The 336-nt window shown below is 25.6% G+C and overlaps 1 protein-coding gene across 1 annotated transcript in view; it reads left to right on the top strand.

Moving 5' to 3' along the window:
- obscnb (obscurin, cytoskeletal calmodulin and titin-interacting RhoGEF b) overlaps positions 1 to 336 on the top strand; it is a gene marked incomplete in the record, with an annotated part of 93,132 nt that overhangs the window by 28,251 nt on the left and 64,545 nt on the right.

Genomic DNA, 336 nt, shown 5'->3' with positions numbered 1-336 from the left:
AATCAGGAACTACGGATGCCCTAAAAGGACACTGAAGTAAAAACAAAGAAAAAAATCAAAGTAAAAAACCAAATTATAAAAATTTAAAGATTTTTTTTTTCTAGTTACTAACTAGTTACTGTCTGTTAAGCACTAGATAGTAACTGAAAAAAACAATATTCTTCTAAAAATTAAAGTAAAAAACTGGTGTGCACCAGATAGTAACTGAAAAAATATATATTTCTCTAAAATTTGAAGTAAAAAAAAGGAAAAAAGTTCTGGTTACTAACTGGTGTGTACCAGATAGTAACTGGTGTGCACTAGTAATTCGATTTTTTTTTTTTTTTTTTTTTTTAA

Source organism: Oryzias melastigma, linkage group LG17 (genome assembly GCF_002922805.2).
Source record: "Oryzias melastigma strain HK-1 linkage group LG17, ASM292280v2, whole genome shotgun sequence".
Classification (NCBI taxonomy): domain Eukaryota; kingdom Metazoa; phylum Chordata; class Actinopteri; order Beloniformes; family Adrianichthyidae; genus Oryzias; species Oryzias melastigma.
The sequence above is the reverse complement of the archived record's forward strand: the minus strand, read 5'-3'. Positions and strand labels throughout refer to the sequence as shown.